Source organism: Hypomesus nipponensis, chromosome 12 (assembly GCF_054491055.1).
Source record: "Hypomesus nipponensis isolate SF chromosome 12, ASM5449105v1, whole genome shotgun sequence".
In the NCBI taxonomy this organism is placed as follows: domain Eukaryota; kingdom Metazoa; phylum Chordata; class Actinopteri; order Osmeriformes; family Osmeridae; genus Hypomesus; species Hypomesus nipponensis.
This window is the reverse complement of record NC_140372.1, coordinates 14,668,379-14,687,179: the sequence shown is the minus strand read 5'-3', so window position 1 is coordinate 14,687,179 and position 18,801 is coordinate 14,668,379. Positions and strand designations below refer to the sequence as shown.

Here is an 18,801-nt window from a genome sequence, read left to right as displayed (position 1 = left end):
TGTTTGTTGCACTTTTCTCTGTGTAGCTCGCCTATCATTTTGAAAGCTGTCAATCATCTCTTGTACTTCACCTATTGTCCACCTTTCCCTAGGCTTGCATCTGAATGCTGCACATAACTCACTGTTGGGGCAGTGTTTTACAAACATCATTGCAAGCTCATGCCCGACATCTTCCATCTGTCTACCCTGTCTCTGTAGACACTCACAAGCTAAGTCACCCCCTTTATTTAAACGCACCCAATAATCTAAACTACCCTCCCCCTGGTAGGGCAAGGTGGCATAGAAGTCTGCAAGGGGTGTGGTAGAAGAAATAGCCTCACCATAATGCTGTTTCAGAATACTGTAGATGACCTCAGGATCTCTGCTTATGTTAGCTAGAGGGTTGTTATGAATGCCAATCTTAACTAGATCTTTAGCTCTCCCTATTAGCTTATCCATGATCTCTAGAGATAGTCAACTTTAACCAACCTGTTTCATCAGCCGTTTATTTCAGACTGATGAACATGCGTGCTTGGAGGCACATGGGGGAGTGTCTTAGCCTCAAATGTTACATAAAATAAATGTAATTTCAAACGTCTCCATTAAAACATAAAATTGTACATTAATAAACTTTTCATGAATCAATCAATGCTAAATATTAAAATAATGTTGTACCAAATGCTCCGACTCGACTACCCACGTGGGCTGATGGAATTTCATACACTAGTCTACACCGTCACATACACGAGTCATTAACTTACATCATGCAAGCCCAGGTAACGCAACAATTGAGACCCATTCCCTTTCGACTACAATACCTCTGCTGTTAAGACCGTTTAAGAAATGTTGCAACAGGCTACAGTCTTAATCACGGATATAACTCTATGACATAAGTTACAATCAGGGGGTAAATTGGGGTTTGATATATGGGGGGCTCTGTGGTTTCAAGGTTTCGATGGCACATGTGTATGCAAAGCCTACTAAACAGGTATCCTACTCAGTTTAATGACTAACGCAGACTACCTAACTCACTACCCTTTGAATAAATTTGTATAGTACTAGTATGTGCCTCTTTCAATTATATCTTTAACATATGAAACGTTGAGATTCATCATCTTGCGGAAAAAACTGAACCTAACAACAGCTATGCTAGGCTAGCTTATAACGTTCAGTTCTTGTTTTGTTTGGCCAAACAACAGTTAGGGTCTACTGAAATTATTACCAAACTTAACTTTACGCTAGTAGCCTAACAAACTCATTCACTGTTGACTATATATATAATATATTTAAGTTGTATGCATAATTTGTGATGACTTACTTTGATTTAGTAGTTGCTTCTCTTAGATGCTGGTTTGCCTTCATACCTCGTGGCAGAAAATAACCGGAAATAACCAGGCTTCACACCTGTTTTTAGGTCACTTAATGATTTAATCATAGACATTCTTTATTATGTCTATGGATTTAATGGCCAGACATGGTAAAACAACAAAACTTTATTATTCATCAAATGCATACATTACATTTTTCTTTGACATGTGGCAGCACAGTAAGAAAAAAGGCAGTAAACACAACTGACAGCACACAAGCCTATAATACCAACAGTAGACTACATAGTAAATGGCAAACCAAAAGGGTAGACAAGCAACAAGTGAAACCAACAATCAATTGTATTGACATTCTATAGAGCAAGCAAATCATGACTTTTATAGTTGTTAATTACAAAAGGCAATTCACCTTTATATTAACTATAAAATAAGCAATTAAACTAAACATGTAAGTAAATTGCATACCTTTGAAAATACTGACTTATTGTCTGTTCTAAACAAGAAATGTTAATCTTTCCATCAATCAAGCTGTTGTAGTAAATATATATAATTTAGTGACTTTCTAGAAAGTTTCTGAGAAAACTGTAGCCTTGTGTTTTGATACTGTGTGCTAATAATATGAACAAGACACTGATGTGTGCAGGTGGCTACAGCTGTATCTCCATGTATAAAAAGCCTGTCTCTGGAGAATGTTTCATAAAAGCTATATTCAATAAATACTTACTACATTCTAGCAGCTTTGGGTGTATTCATTCTCAAATGTCCACCGCAATTGTCAATACCCCTGAGCCATAGCAACTACTATGTAAAAGGAAAACTAGCCAGTTAAATGAAAAAAAGAGCCAGATTTAGCTATTGTGTAGGAATCCCCTCAGAATGAAACATTACTGTTACTATTTTGACTATACAGCTAGTCATACTGTGGTGGACCTGGACACCTGTTTAACTAAATAAATAATCAGTATCACAAATATTTGAGGCAATGTGGACATTTACATAAATACACCCCTTTCAGCCATTTTGTATTGTACTGTCTGTCTCTGGAGGGGCTGGCAGGCAGTGGCAAGCAGAGCCTGCAGGCAGGCAGAGCAGGCCAGCTGGATGAAGCCATCCTGGGGTCAGGGCTGAAGAGAAGCTGTCCAACTAGAGAGGGGTAGTCCAGTCCTGATAGATAGATCTTTATTTGTCATTGTCACAGGTACAAAGAAATTAAAGTGCTTCCGGTCAGTGCAACATTCATTGGCCTAAAAATCTATAAAAGGATAAAATTACTTAAGTACTAAAATTACTAAAATAAACAACAATAACTAATGAATCAGAATAAATATACCTGAGACAGTACCATAAACAACACACCCATGTCATACATCCACAGTCATCACATAAAACAAATCATGACATTGTGCACATTATTTTTTGGCAGCATTGACAGTGGTTATTGCAGTTGGATAAAAACTGTGTTTGAGTCTGTTTGTCCTTACCTTGATTGATCTGTACAGTCTGCCTGACGGCAACATTTCAAACAGGGACTGCCCAGGATGTGAAGTGTCTTTTATGACGTTCTGGGCTCTTTTGAGACAACGGGATCTGTGTAGGTCTCCCAGTGCGGAGAGAGGGCAGCCAACAATCTTTTCAGCGGTGTTGATGACCCTCTGGAGCATTTTCCTCTGAGCCACTGTACAGCTGGTATACCAAATGCCTATGCAGTATGTGAGTACACTTTCAATGGAGGCTCGGTAAAAGAACACCAGCAGTCTTTGTGTGATGTTACTCCTCAATTCCTGAGTATTCTCAGGAAGGACAGTCTCTGCTGGGCCTTTTTCAGCAGCTCAGGTGTCCACACTCCAGGATAGGCTGTCCTGTATGTGGACCCCCAGGAAGCAAAAGTCTGCCACCCTCTCCACACTGATCCGGCTGATGGTCAATGGTGTGATCTCAGTCTTCTTTCTCCTGTAGTCTATTTTGAGTTATTTTGTCTTTGCAGTGTTAAGGAGAAGGTTGTTGGCCGTGCTCCAATTCGACAGCCGCTCCACTTCTTCTCTGTAGGTGGGCTCATCCCCCCCAGAGATAAACCCCGCCACTGTGGTGTCATCTGCAAACTTTACAATGGTGTTACTGTGACTGACAGGGGTGCAGTCGTGTGTGCAGAGGAAGTAGAGCAGGGGACTGAGCACACAGCCCCGGGGGGAGCCAGTGCTGAGGCTAAGGGCTGTGGATGTGTGATGGCCCACTCTGACTGTCTGCGGCCAGAGAGGAAGCCGCTGATCCACCTGCATGTGGTATAAGGGAGCCCAAGGTCCCCCAGCTTAATCACTAGCTTGTGTAGGAGGATGGTGTTGAATGCAGAGCTGTAATCCACAAAAAGCATTCGCACATAGCTCCCCTGCTGCTCCAGGTGTGACAGAGTGGCATGGACTGCTGCCGCCACTGCATCTCCTCTGGATTTGTTCGCTCTGTAGGCAAACTGGTGGGGGTGAAGGTTGCGGGGCATCCTCTGTTACACTCCATATTTTTTGTTGAGCAGGCCTCTGCATGACCCTCCAGACCTGGTAAAGTGAAGAAAAGATCCATGTCAGTTGTGAAAAATGAAGCTTTTTACATTAACGCTTGACATAAACTACAGTTTTGACTGTGAAATACAATGGCATTACTTGAACTTTAATCCAAATGTGTTGAACTGATGGAGACCCGGCCATGCAAAGTCACTCCAAACATTTGGCTCGATTCCAGGCTCTGGCAAGAGTATTTAGCTCTAAACTGGTCAATATAAACATCTGACCAAAGACCAACTCGCCCTTTGCCTGTAAACAGTGATTCTGACTGTCAGAGACCTTAATACGCTGACCGAGTGAAACTAGCCTGGCTAACGTAGGTCGCTTTCTCAGGAAAATGACAAATGAAATAGGCTTGTTTTGAAAGATAGTATATACTGGCTATCTTCAGCAGACTCTTGTCTACAAAAAGCAGCCCTCCCTGACGTTTTAGGACTAGAATTTAGTGAATTACGATATTGTTTACACTGCCAGTGAGTGAGTGAGCGAGCGAGCCGAGTCTGTCACTTAGGCTAAGTCAAAACAATGTACCCCCGGGACGCAGTCTCACTTTCCACAAATCACAAAAATAATCGGAGCATCTGGCTAAAAGCACAATTCCCACATCTCCTAAAGGCTGCCCTCCTCGACATTTTTGGTGTCGACCGAACTGTGAAATTGTGAACTTATGAACATGACGCGACCAAAACATGGCTGCCGCCTAAACCTGCGGTCTCCCTGGCGCAAAGCCGGCTTATTACAAAGACTTTCACGAGCCAAATCAAAATTCTGAGCCGACAGGTCTGTGGGGAATCGCTTGTTCTCCTAAAAGCTGCCCTCCTCTAGCTTTTTGATGAATTCGCCGAGATGCTTGATTCAGTACTGTAATTACACAGAGGGAAAAAGCTAGCTACTTTTCGAGTTCGGTTTTCCGTCACTTCAAACTCACGATCTAAAGGTCTCAAAGTGCTCAAACCTTCACAATAATTTAAGAGTAGTGTACTTTCACGAACCCAATCATTGATTCTAGCTTGAAATGTGTAAAAATAGGACTTACCGAACGTGGCTGCCTCAGACACGGCTTTCGGGTGATTCCAATTGAAAACAACAATGGCCGCCAAAAAATAATTCATATTAGTAACGGCGAGCTGCGATTGGAAGAGAAATGAGGGTGAGGGTAGGGCTTGGTCAGCACACCATTTTCAGAAAGGATGTGTGTGCGTCTCGCCAAGCTTGCGCGTGTGTCAAGTGCCGATTTATACTTCTGCGTTTTTACGCACACGAGGAACGCCCCCTCCGTCAAAAAATGGCCTCTGCGTTACTTTTCTCTGTTCCTTTGGGATACAACATTCAAGTACCATACAAAGTCAAATACATATCAACACCTAACTGCACCTTCTTTTTCTGCATGAAATACTGAAATACTAATCTTAAATACATCCAGATACATGTGTTAGTTATACTACATTCATTTAGGAACTCTGAAATCCAAACAAACATTCATGCACTTAAACTTTATAAAATATGTCATTTCTGAAGAAGGGTCATTTCAGGTTTCAAATCAATTTTATTACAGACAAATGCAAAAGGGCAACATGGTGTTAAACTTGGAGCTTTTTTATATACAAACTGTATGTCAACACTTAATAGGGCAACAAGGAACAGACAAAAGTACACCATGTGTGTGCTAGTTAGTTGTGCAACCACTCACTAACGGCAGCTAAGGTCGTGTGGAGATAAATCTATACACAAAGGGAGCTCTCCTGCAACAGGATTGGTGACCACTGGTCTAAGGAATAAAAAGGTCTATATCCTTGAGTGACCTGCAGTGAGAGCCCAACCTATATCCAATGAAAGATGTGTGGCATGTCTTGAAGATTGTTCTCCATCAAAACTACCCATGCAACTTGACACAGCTTTTGTATTATTAATAGCGCAACTTATTTTTGACACTTAAAAGTTAGTTTAGTAAAATTAGTGGAGTATGGTGTGTAGATGACTGTGGGGAAATTTGAATGCATGAAACTCTGTGTCAGTGACAGACTACAGGGAGGTCAAGTTCAAGTCTTTTATTTGTCAGGTACACAGAACAACACAAGGTTAGACTGGGCACTGAAATTCTTGAGACAAGACAACGCAAGCACCTGGCATAACATAACATGTTATAACAAGTACACGTAACATAATTTACATCTATGCTGAGCTTAAATAAGTGAAACTTCCTAAATATACAGATAGCAATAAATAATTGAGTATACTAATCCTCATACTAAAACTTCCTAAATTACAGATAACAATAAATAGTACACTATACTAAGCCTAAATGCACATAAAACCTGTTTCAACCCTATAACCTATTTTGAGCTAAGTGGAGTACAGTACAATAGTGCAAATTTGCAGATCAGTGACTAAGTCAATGACCATACAGGAGCCTGGTGGCGAGGTACAGTGAGGTACAGTAGTGCAATGTTACTGATAGTGCAACCAGTAGCTGAAAGTGACAGAGTATAAGTGACTAGTGTGCAGTAAATCAATGTCCATATCAGTGTCCATTCAGAAGCCTGATGGCCCTTGGGTAGAAACTGTTGTCCAGTCTGCGTGTGCGCGACCGGATGCTGCGGTAACGCCTGCCAGAAGGCAACGGGGTAAAGAGACTGAAGGATGGGTGGGAACAGTCTCTTAGAATCCTGCCGGCTTTCCTTAGGTAACATGTGTGGTTGGTGTCCTGTAGGGCTGGGAGCGTCCTGCCGATGATGAACTCAGCAGAACTCAGCAGAACGGACCACACTTCGTAGGGTCAGAATGCTCTCGATAGTGCATCTGTAAAAGTTAATAAGGATGACTGAGTCCATACCAAACTTCTTCAGTCTCCTCAGGAAGAAGAGGCGCTTACGGGCCGCTTTGACCACCTTGTCCGTGTGAACAGACCAGGGGTCTCATTTAAAAAGCTTGCGTACGCACAAAACGGGGCTGAAAATGTGCGTACGCCACTTTCCACGCAAAGGTTGTGATTTATAAAAAACAAACTTGACGGGAGAATGTGCGGTCCTCCACGCAAACTCTGACCCTCCCGTAGGCCTACGCACATTTTGAAAACAGTTGGAATTTTCCTCACACACGTTTTTTCATTCAATTTCATGATTATCATGAAGATTACATCCAGCAGTGTTATTTGTGCTTGTACAGTGTGATTCTTGTTCCATAGACACCTTGTACAATTCAACTCAAATTTTAAATAAAAATTCAGCGCTTCCTCACCATCAGATTGGGAGTTCAGGAGGGGGAGATTCCCCGACTGCATGGAATACAGTATAACATCACGTATCCTACCTTTAGATAACTGCAGAACACAGTGTATAACTAAATATATTTATTTAATACTGTGCAAATATCCTCATATGTCAAAAACTGGAAATACAGTCGTTAAGCTCCCGTGCAATCGCTACACTCTACGTCCTTGTTATCAGTCCAGACTTTAATAGATTACTGTTCATAACAAAACACTTTTGTTTTCAAATTGTATCTCGACTCGCAGTATATCACTGGCACAGTTGACCACTCGCAGTTTTTTTTAATTGGTGATCTACCGGCCACCACATTTTCGGAGTTTTCGGGCTCCACCAACAGGCTAACAGTGTCTGAGAAGTTGTTATGCGCTATGATTCACCGTAAAGAACAATCGTGTGCCAGGGTCATGATGGATACTAGATTAGCATTCATGAGGTGCTTTGCATTGACTATTTTTGGTTAAAAATGGGCGTGTTCAGGGCGGGGTACAATGCTGATTCACGTACGCACACTTGTGGGTAATCTGTGATTTATAAAGGGAACATTGCGTACAGGTGTGCGTACGCACGGTTTTATAAATCTGAATTGTTGTGTGCGTACGCCATTTTAGGCTTTTGGGCGTACGTACACTTTTAGTAAGAATCCTACGCACAGTTTTATAAATGAGACCCCAGGTGAGGTCATTGCTGATGTTCACCCCGAGGAACTTGAAGCAGCTGATCTTCTCCGCTTCCGATCCATTGATGAGTAGGGGTGCATGCTCCTCCTCCTGCCGCCTATAGGTCAAGCGCCTAGCGGCATGCATAAACTGTGTCTGAGAAGGGTGCACAGGATCATCAGTGCATAAGAACCTCACATGCTGCTATCCCTGCATTTCAGTTGCACATTCCATTTTCCTCTGCACATTTATATTTTTACAGTTGTGTGAAAGAAGTTCAATGGAATGTTGAATCTATAAGCACTATCAGTTAGCTAACAATTTACAGCAACACTACCACACTGAGGGGCCAACAACATTTATTGATGTGATCTTATAATATTACTTATACAAATATAAATGGAATAACACGACTAAGCCTACAGCATTTTGACATTAGTTTATTTAGCCTGTAGATATCAGTAGGCCCTAAAAAATTAGATGCATTGAATGAAGTTGGAAAGGTGAACTCCCAAGTCAATAAAGATTAATTGGCAAGTTTATAACGTGAATACCCTCAAATGTAACTGATAGATAACCCATATTAGGCTAATCGAGTTAGATGGGGGAAACTTTTACTTTTAAAGAACAGGTAGTGCTGACAACACATTCGGCCAATGACAGGCATTTCATGCTTACCTCCACCCACGTGAGAAAAATCCAAATATAAAGTTGTTTCATGGTTTGTGTTTAAAAAACGAGAAAACAAAATAAGACGTCAAAATCCGTTTTTCCGTTTTTGCAGAAAAACGAAAAAACGGACTCACAAACTTTTTTTGTATTCATGCGTGTTCCGTTATAATGATATAAGGAATTAAACTGTAAACTGTAAAAGGAATTAAACTGTAAATGACTAAATGTAAATGTAAATGTAAACTCACGTACACGGACCAAATGCATTTCCAGAAATGCTTTTTCATTTTAAGAATTGAAATGTAAAATTCGAAAATGAAAACCGAACAAGATGGGTAGCTCGGTCAGCAGGTAGCTGAAAAAGAGAGGCTACTGACGTCACTCTGCTGCGCCGCTCAGAATGCAATTTTCGTTTTGGAATTATGGGCAGTTCTTTGCGGGCAGGACACGAAAACGAAAATGCATTTCTGGAAATGCATTTGAATTTGAATTGTGGTCACAATTTTGCAGCCATGTTCTTGAAAATGAAAAAGCATTTCTGGAAATGCATTTGAATTTGAATTGTGGTCACGATTTTGCAGCCACGTTCTTAAAATGAAAACGCATTTCTGGAAATGATTTTCATTTTCGAATTTTACATTTCAAATCGAATTTTGGTATCTATTTGCTGGGGCATATTTTGAAAATTAAATTTCAAATGTCTTTTTCGTTTTCATTTTAATTAAGTGAAAGAATGAGCAGTCTTAAAGAAGAAAATTAAAATGCAAATAGAATGATGGATTACTCATTTTATTTATGAGTCAAATAATGCAGCCACATTCTTAAAATGAAAAAGCATTTCTGGAAATGCATTTTCATTTGAATTTTGGTCACGATTTGCTTATAGTAAAAATCGCATTGGTTCGTCAAACTGCAACTAGCAATACGCTATGAAGGCAATGCGCATTCACGCGTAGGGGAGTGGGATTCTGCGGGGGAGTGAGAATTCGGTCCAACACCGGATCCGGCTGAAAGCCGTTATATGCTACTCCGTACTATACGATTACGGACACATGGGAAGGGCCTACGCATAGTTGGAACGCCCTGAAACGCCCTTTAAACGGTGCACGGGAAAGGTCTCCGTCGGCCCTGCAGACGACGGAGACCTTTCCCGTGCACCGTTTAAATTCCTGTCGATCCGTCGTGCCTTGCTGTACGTGACGGATACCCCTTGGCCGTGATTGGTCCGCTACTATGGAGGACCAAACCTGCCATATTTAAAAATGAATGAATGAATAAATAAATGTCCACATCCATGCATTTAGACATAAATAAATGAATACATGTACTAATTAATGCACAATTGTCAATCAATATTACCTTATAATTTACATGTATTTATGTATTTATTTGTGTATTCATTTATGTATTCATTTATTTATTCATTCATGTATTCATTCATTTATTCATTCATGTGTTCATTCATTTATTCATTCATGTGTTCATTCATTTATTCATTCATTCATTCCTGTATTTCTTCTTCTCAATATGTTAATGAGATGTGTCAATCAAAATAGGTAGGCGGTATTTGACACACCATTGGCTAATCGTTTTCCACGCTTTGTATTCGATTATGTAGCCTTACATCCATCCTTGCTGTCATGGACAACATAGCCTACATGGACAGGCTGGCCGACCTTGTTGAAAACAAAGATTTAATTCACCATATATGATATTTGGATAAACAAACATGTTATAAAGATTTTACTACGTTAGTTGTGGGCTATCACTTAACACCCAACTTCACTACGCTGACCGGCCAACCATGTGTTTACCCCAATAAAAACGTAAACATTTTAAAATAAAAAATCCTGATTGTTGATTGTCAAACCAACATATTTGTCCTGTGTGTAAGAGCAAGATAGACAATCTGGCATATAGCCCCCAATCAAGCAGAAGAGAAATTTGTGAAGATTGACGACACAAAGTTAATCATCGAAGATGAAAAGTATTTAGTAGTCCTAAATGGAGTTGTATGCCCCATAGCACATATTTTACAAAGACTACGGCAACAAAAGCCAAACGTTGCCACGTTATGTTGGGAATGGGATGCCGTTGCGACAGTTATTGTTGGAGCAACAAGTTGCCTAAATAGCCTGTAGCCTATGCCATGTTTATGTACATGTCAGCTTTACATGTAGAAAAGAAAATCTCAGAGAAGGTGAAAGGCTTGGTGACCGGCGTGGAGAAATGCGCGTCTAGTGTGAACAGCATCGCGCCATTCGTAGTATATTGTGGTGCTCCAGGGCGCTTCGCAGCCAGTGTGTCCCAGGCGTTAGCTAGATTGAATCTATGGCTCTGGATTGATTGCAATGTCTGAACATCAGTTTCCACGCCTACTGGCCTCCTCTCATTATCATATTGGGAACAATGAATGAATGAATGAATAAATAAATGAATAAATAAATGAATAAATAAATGAATAAATAAATGAATACATAAATGAATATATAAATGAATGAATGAATAAATCAATCAATAAATCAATACATAAATGAATACAAAATAAATAAATACATAAATGTAAAATATATGTAACAATTGATTGACAATTGTGCATTAATTAATATATATATTCGTTTATTTCTGTCTAAATGCATGGATGTGGACATTTATTTATTCATTCATTCATTTGTAAATATGGCAGGCTTGGTCCTCCATACGCTACGACATCATTTCCAAACGACATCATTTCCGACTTCGACAGAAAGGCGTTTTCTCTAAGGTCGTCTTTTTGAAAGACGTCTGTGATGAGAACTTCTTGGAGAGAAATGTTATTGTGAGCTAGTTTATGCTCTACTCTAGCGAATTCAGAAACGTGAGTTTGTTGTCTGTGCACTGACTGCCACAGTTTAGTGACCTAGAGTAGTACATTGTAGTTTTGACTGTAGCCTACATACAGTTTGTATGGATCTTTTTGTTTCCAATTATATCAGTCTTTTTGTTTATCATTTTTCACATTGGATTATACACTTGGAGAAATGAATTCACAAAACCAGAGCCTTGTCTATATCGCAGGGGTGTCAAACCCATTTTCACCGAGGGCCACATCAGCATGGTTGCCGTCAAAGGGCCAGTTGTAACTACGATGTAACGTCAGTAACGATATAAAAACATGGTGTTTTTGTTGTAGCTTTTGTGAACATAGGGCATATTATGCTGCAATTTAAGTCCGCCTTTTAATTCTTGGACAATCTGCTGTTTTTCTTTGAGGATACATTTGCAAACTTTTCTCAGTGTTTGGTGACAAAATGCAAGCGCGCATAGCGCAAGAGCAAAACTTGTTTTGCCCTTCATCTGAACGCAGAATAGCTTTTTGAGCTTTATGTAAAATAAACATTTCCGTTTTCCAATAGCCTAGGTAAAACCTTGTCTAATGAAGGTGATGTCTTCATCATTGCTGGCTCCAAATTGTCGATAAGGGAAGCAGAAACATGCTAGCTTGGCTGAGTACTCTAACCAAGTTCGAGAGCGATACCAACTTGGGTTGAATGCCCGAGGACCTTGGCTGAAAATGCACATGGGGTACGTTTGCAGAACCGGCTGCATTGGAGTGCTGTCATTCAAACCATGCTCGCCTTCACCCAGTTAAACTTTGCGTTTAACACTGATGTGCGTACACTGCTTTCTAGAGGCGGGATGTCGTCACTTTGCCGTAACACAATTGAAATGCATGGTGAGAGATGTCGTTTATGGTCAATGCACGCTGTAAAGCAGCGTAGACTTATTTCAATAGCCCATTAATCTTCCGCGGGCCACATAAAATGACGCGGCGGGCCTCGAGTTTGTCTTTAATATAATATTATGTGACTGCACCTGCTGCACTCGTCGTCTGACTAGTGACAGCTGGTAAGAGTGTCACACGTGTGATGAGAGGTGGGAGATAAACAACGACGATTTCTAATTTACAAAGACGCAACAAAGCAACGTGTTTTCGACAAAAAAAACGCTTCTCCACCTACTGTTCTGGCGGTGAATTGTTTTCAGCACCCCCAGCCTTCGGAGAACCATAAAGGCAACAGAAATGCGAATTAATCCGTCCTATCCGGCGGCCCGCCCATCCGTAACGGAGTCGGAGTACCATACTGGCACCTTTACGCGGATCTGCGACACTGTAACACCGGCGAGCCAAGGAACGGGAAGAGAAACCGTAATTTATCTTCACAAAAAAGGAGCAATAGTTGTTAGGTAAGTAAATTAAAGTAGAAAAATATCAAAATGTTTTGCGATAAGTCTATGCCTACAACAATGTGCAAAGCAACTGTAATAAGCTAGGGTTGAGGGTTAGAGAAATGAGGAGCGGGGTAACATGGGAGCGTCTGGGTAGATTGTAGACCAGACGGGCTGCTGCGTTCTGAATCCTCTGAAGAGGGCGGGTTGCACATGCTGGGAGACCAGCGAGCAGCGAGTTGCAGTAGTCCAACTTGGAGAGGACCAGTGCTTGGACATGCTGTCGGAAGCGTTGTGTTGGATTTTGTTGAACGATTTTGTTTGGAGACTTTTGTGCATGATAAACTGTACTACTGTTGACATTTGGCTGCCTCAGCAGCCCGCGCATCTTCGACATGCTGTCGGAAGCGTTGTGGTGGAATTTGTTTAACAAATTTAGTTCTGCACCTGCTGGACGATTTTATTGGTGGATTTTTTGTGTTCTTTCGTGCTGCATTTCCGTGTTGCGTGGACGAGCTAGGTGTCCCGTTGTCTGACGAGAACTGTATGCCCACCGACCTCGCTCGAATCCTAGGCATCCAGCTGAACAGCACACTAATGCAGGCGTTGTTGACCGCGGAGAAGCTCAAGCGCGTTCAGGTCAGAATCAGAATGGGATTTATTCGCCATGAAAGTTTGCACAGACAAGGAATTTGCTTTGGCAGGAAGGTGCATACAGTAAACATATAGGAATCTTAAATTTAAATATGTGGTCTAACTATACTAAGGATACATAAACTAGCAATACTAAGTGGAATACAATTTAAATAAAATATACAATAAAGTAGAATATAAGTTGCCAATTTACAATATAAAATACAATATAAAATACAAATATTACAGGAGTTGAGTGTAGTGCAAAAAGTAAAAAGTTAAGGACATTCAGTCAGTGTGAGCTCTGGCCTTGTTGAGGAGGCCAACAGCGGAAGGGAAGAAACTGTTTGTATGGCGTGAGGCATTTGTCCTGATGGACCGCAGCCTTCTGCCAGAGGGGAGGGACTGAAACAGGGAATGTCCAGGGTGGGAGGAGTCAGCCACAATCTTCTTCGCCCGTCTCACGGTCCTCGAGGTGTGCAGGTCCTCGAGGGAAGGCAGATTGCAGCCAATCACCTTCTCTGCAGTGCGGATGATACGCTGCAGCCTGCTCTTGTCCTTGGCAGTGGCAGCAGCGTACCAGGTGGTGATGGAGGAGGTGAGGATGGACTCAATGATGGCTGTGTAGAAGTGCACCATCATTGTCTTTGGCAGGTTGAATTTCTTCAGCTGCCGCAGGAAGTACATCCTCTGTTGTGCTTTCTTGGTGAGGGAGCTAATGTTCAGTTCCCACTTGAGGTCCTGGGAGAGGATAGTGCCCAGGAAGCGGAAGGACTCCACAGTGTTGACTGGGGAGTCACACAGGGTGATGGGGGTGAGTGGGGCTGTGTTCTTCCTGAAGTCCACAACCATCTCCACTGTCTTGAGAGCATTGAGCTGTAGGTTGTTCTCATGGACGGATGACTGGAGGTGCAGCTGTTGGTGTACAGGGAGAAGAGTAGAGGAGAAAGGACGCAGCCCTGGGAAGATCCAGTGCTGATGGACCGGGAATCAGAGACTTGTGTTCCCAGCTTAACGCACTGCTTCCTGTCAGACAGGAAGTCTGTGATCCACCTGCAGGTGGAATCAGGCACGTTCAGCTGGTAGCACGTTCAGCTGGTTCGCTCTGTAATGGGGGCCACCTGTAGCGCCGTGCCGCCTTTGTTTCCCGGCACCTTGACCTGTGCAAAACCGTAGCAAACTTGGTGCTTGACGCTAGGTGCAGGTCTGATCTGTCCTTCTGGGCGCAGCTGTGGCACGGCAATTCGTTTTTCTATAATCATGAGGTGGACACCCGCCCTCCAGTTCTACATGTATTAAGCCCCCTCGGTTGGGTTCGGGGGTTACCACGGTCGACAGCAATTCTGTGCTCCGTGGCCCATGGGGATCCTGTCCCGACTACCGGAGTGCTATCCCAGTGTGCTCCATGAACGATCAGATTGTGTTTTTTGTATTTGTGGGGGCATTTATGGTGTAGGAAACAGATTACCGTGTTCTGTGACAATGAGAGAGTGGTCCATACAATCAATAAGGGGAGTTTGGTGCCTTTATCAGATGCCTCACATGGACATGCGTCCTGGGCAATTACATATCATGCGCAGCTACGTTCTGGGGCTAGCCAACCACTAATTCCCTGTCTCGTATCAAATCACAGAAGTTCCATGCGTTGCGCCCTCATGCTTTGCTGGACGGCCTGACATGTCCAACGTTTCATCCGGGCCATGCTAGAGAAGGGTCGGTTGCTGCAGTAGCATGTATTTTCCGCTGTTGGTTGTGTGCACTCCCATATTATAATCCTACGCCTGGCTTCAATATTTTTCATACTGTGGTACGTCCTCTGTGAACCCTCTGCCTGTGAACATGTACCGTTTCGAGTCCCGCAAGCTGCAACCGTTGTCCATCAACACATTGGTGGCAGGTGTCCAGTTCCACTTTCGGTGTGTGGATCCTACAGCATGCAGTCCGTCTATCCGTCTTCTTATGAGCGGTCTACGGAAGCAGCAGCCCGAAAGCAAAGATAAAGTCTCCCTATCATTCTCCCTTTACTGCACAAACTTGTGTCCACCCTGAAACTGGGGTGTTTTGGCCGTATGTCGACACTCTGCTCGAGACAGTGTTTCTCACGGCTTCTACGGTTTCTGCGGTGCAGTATATTCACCACTAGATGCCCTACTTTGCCATGTCCAATTTACTAAGGGGAAGTGGGATGTTCACAGTTGTAGTGAAGCACAGCAAAACTGATATGACATGTAAAGGTACCCCAATTGTTATTGGCCAAACTAACTGTACCATCTGTCCACTCTCCTTTATGTGCCGTTACCTGCTATGTCGCCATCAGGCGACGCCTCATGAGCCCCTGGTGGCCAGTGACGCAGCCGGCAAAGCCATGACCAGATTGTGGCTCCTGCAGCGCCACCGAATTCCTGTGCGAGCGCTGTGGCCTGTCTCTGGAGCTGCATATGGCGCAAACCCTTCCGGATCAGGGCGGCCACCTCTGCTTCTGCAAAGGTGTCCACGTCCAAGCTGGACATTGTGGAAGCGCAGAAACTAATGAGCACTTGAGAACAGAGACTGTGTGTTGGGCAATGTTTGCGCTGCTGGTACACAATACAGAGGCTTGAATTAGATAACACTCAGCGACTATCTCTACTCCAGGCAAGTGCTCAAGCTGAGTGGGTCTGAGACCTATGGAGACCGATGTAGTCCAGTATCCTGGGGCTTCATACATTGCCATTGCTATTGCTATTGTTAGAATGTCTCTTCAGATCTCCATGTAGGCGTGGTGATCCGCAGACGTGCTCTGATGCGCTAAGCTAGCCATCAGAATCCACATTGTCTACATGGAGACATCCGTTGAGATGCCCCGGACTTCCAGAGAACAGCAGATGCTCTGCTGACACATTGGTTTTCACATCCTCATGTTGCATCCCATGGCAGCCGACGTGTGCTAGAGGTCAGAGGCCGGTTGCACAAAACACCTTGAGGTTTTTCCTTAAATATGACACTTAAGGGTACATTTCTCCTTAGCTAAGGGATTTACTTAAGGGGGTTGCACAGAATCCCTTAAATGGTTTCCTTAGCTGAGGTGAAACGTGAAGGGATTTACTACATTGAACGTGATTTCCCAGCAGTAAAAGCTTATAGACCTACAAAAAGAAGGCAAGAAAACCAAATTGGTCAGAGGAGGAAAATATTATGCTTCTACAGGAATAATTTAAAAAAGCACATTAAAAGGTAAATGTGATCCACAAATAACTGCAAACAAAAAACAATGTAGCGTTAGGACAAAATTGCATCAAAAATAAACTAAACGAAGTTTGGTGAAGCGTTCAATTCAAGAAATAAAAAATATAGCTAGCTATATTATAACTTGACTGTTATGTCCAAAAAGAGAACCAATTTCAGGAGAGAGTTCAATAAAACTGATGATATCAACTTTACTTGTAGGTCTTGTTGCTACACAGTAACGTTTAAGTGAGAGCTAGCTTCTTAGGTAGATCAAAATGAGATCAACACTGCATTGGTGTGAGACTCGGCTAGCTACTTTATTTAGAGCGGTAGCCTTCATGTTTAGACTGCAGCACAGTAGCCTAACAGAGTGCGGGATGGGTTAATTTATCTCCATAAACTCAGCCAAGTTGCGGTAAAGAATAAGCCAGAGGTACCTTATGTTTTCTTCCTTACTTTGTTTGCTAAGGTCTTTTGTGCAACGCTTTAACAAACTTTAAGGGAATCCTTAAGTATACAACCAAGGTAAGGAGAAAACCTTAAATACTTAAGGGAACATTTAAGGAAACCTTAAGGAGAAGACTTAAGGGTGCTTTGTGCAACCAATTATATTTTAAGGAAACCTTAACTCTTACCTTAAAGAAAATCTTAATTTAAGGTGTTTTGTGCAACTGGCCCCAGGTCTTTAGAGGTAACATAAATCTGCCCTGTATAGATCAGAATCTACTGGATCATCACTATGCTAGAATGTCTCAGAGATCTCCGTTACTGCATGCATACTGCATGTGCTAGCAATCTTTCTGGAAGCATCTCCGGAGATACCCCGGATACCATCCAGGGATCAGTATGCTGCTGACACTTTGTTTTCTTTCCCACTAGATAACATCCCTGCTAGATGGTCAGCGCTGCTCTAGAGGTCTGCCCGCGGGCGAATGAGAAGGGCACCGGGGAGATGGTCAGTGTATGGGGGTTGGTTTTGGGTGCAAGTCTCGTTGAGCACTTGGTCTGGACGGGATGTGCTTGCGGAACCGCTCCGTAGATCGCACATCAGATGGTATGCACATAATGGATATGCACTAAAGAATTTATAATACATTACAATACAATTCTAGAACTATAATCATTAGCTGTACCACGGGCATGGCACTATCTATAATCCCATTTATTAATATTTGTGGCAACTTAATCACCAAATGCATCACGGGCACTGTGCACTATATAGCAACGGGAACAATGCTCATAAGACTTTATAAAGGATGGATGTATTAAAATTATGTATTGTGCTTATTAAATGTATGTCTTATGAATTTAGAAGTGTGCTCAGGCTTAAAACATTGTGTCTCACACAGGGTGTGGGAAACAGGCTGTATTTTGTGTTGTTATCTCTCCATTTCAGAAGCAACCTTGAATCTGGGCTTAGAGAGAGCCCGAGCAGGTGGGATGCGTAAGGAAGAACAACTCCCTGATACACGAGAGAACAAGCTCAACCCTTTTTTGATATTTCTGTTTCAATTGCACTGTATAATATATGCTAGGGCAGGAACAGATAGCCAGTTGGACTTCGTGAACCAGCCCAAACTCTGTTGCGGGTATGGAAACGTAGACAGCCCCAGAGCTCTGTACTTGTTGATTTCCAACTGCTGCATTAAAGCTGATATTATCGGACCTCTGCGACGCCAGACCACTCTTTCGAGAACACAGACTTGTGTCATTGAATACCATCATTACATATTGGAATAGACACAAACAATCTACATCCTTCAGCACACTTAGCCTTAATCATCATTAATGTTTGTATGACCCGGGCATCCAGAAAACAACATATTTATAATATATTAAATATGCTGCAGCATCCAACCAAAATTCCTCTGGCCGCGCCACTCTCACTATGGAACCGACCGGCAGGAATCAAGCGCGTCTTCCCTGGTTCTTAGTCGAGCCTGCCACTTATCAGCCAGCCTATCAAAAAAGCGAAAGGGTCTATACAATAGCCAATCAAGCACCATTGTATCTGGGTAAGATTTAATGCAACAACCAATGGAAAAAAAGCGTATCCTTGATTTTTTTGTGATTCTGCTACAACGTCTTCCGAAAGTTTTGTTCACCTACAAAGCAAACCACTGGAGCTCGAGCATCACTTTGAGGGGGGGAGAAGAAATGTCACTCTTGCCTGTCTTCAAAACTTGAGAGCCCTGACATTGTATAGACTGGCGGAGCGCTGGTGTTTTAGGGGATTTCACTCGTTGTCCCTGCTCCATTGTCATGCATGCTGCGGTGAAGGCAGGGAGCGCTTCCCCAT

The 18,801-nt window shown here is 42.5% G+C and overlaps 1 long non-coding RNA gene across 1 annotated transcript; it reads left to right on the top strand.

Moving 5' to 3' along the window:
- The first annotated feature begins 12,421 nt into the window (after positions 1-12,421).
- On the top strand, positions 12,422-18,630 carry LOC146261668 (uncharacterized). The gene is made up of 3 exons (XR_014724761.1): positions 12,422-12,680; positions 17,382-17,556; positions 17,899-18,630. It is a non-coding gene; the product is annotated as an uncharacterized LOC146261668 (long non-coding RNA).
- The last annotated feature ends 171 nt before the right edge of the window (positions 18,631-18,801 follow it).